A 649-nucleotide genomic window follows, 5' to 3' on the forward strand; every position below is an offset into this window, starting at 1 on the left:
AGTACACTTTAAAGTCATTGAATTTTGATTAATGAAATTCGATGTGCTCATGTTATACCCTTCTACTATCTTAATCGCTCTGTGTTAGGCACTCTGCTGGGGACTGAAGTGTCAAAGACTGGTGAAACATGTTCCATTTTCGAGGTCTGACAGCAGCGTTCCACCCCGTGTGCGCATTAAACCCTTTGAGGAGCATTAAAATTGTAGGGGGCCCCATCCCAGGAGATGATGACTCGCTTAATCTTTTAAAGGTCTCCAGTCGATTTTAATTTGCATCTACTCCTGGACCCATTGCCTTATATAGTCTGGAAGGGGAGGCTGGAGTCCACGTCAGCAGACACTTTCCTCCCTGCGGAGAAAGCACAGGGGCCTCGGGAGAGGAGAAGTCAAGGGACTCGCCCTGCTTAGCCGGCCCCCGTCCTGCCCTCGCATGGCATGCTGTTTTGAGAGATTCTTCAGCAAGATGAGGGATTAAACAGAAATCAGAAAGTGGGGTTTTAAACCAATAAAGCAATGGCAGAAAGTCCGGAATGAAACTGGCGCACGGGTTTTGATGTCAGGATTGGGGCAAGAAGGAAGACGGCTCTGGGCAAACGATCTCCATAGATTTTGATAGAATATTGGTAGAGTTTGAAATTATCGGGTACAC

Source organism: Pteropus vampyrus, unplaced genomic scaffold (assembly GCF_000151845.1).
Source record: "Pteropus vampyrus isolate Shadow unplaced genomic scaffold, Pvam_2.0 Scaffold209, whole genome shotgun sequence".
NCBI classification, from domain to species: Eukaryota; Metazoa; Chordata; class Mammalia; order Chiroptera; family Pteropodidae; genus Pteropus; species Pteropus vampyrus.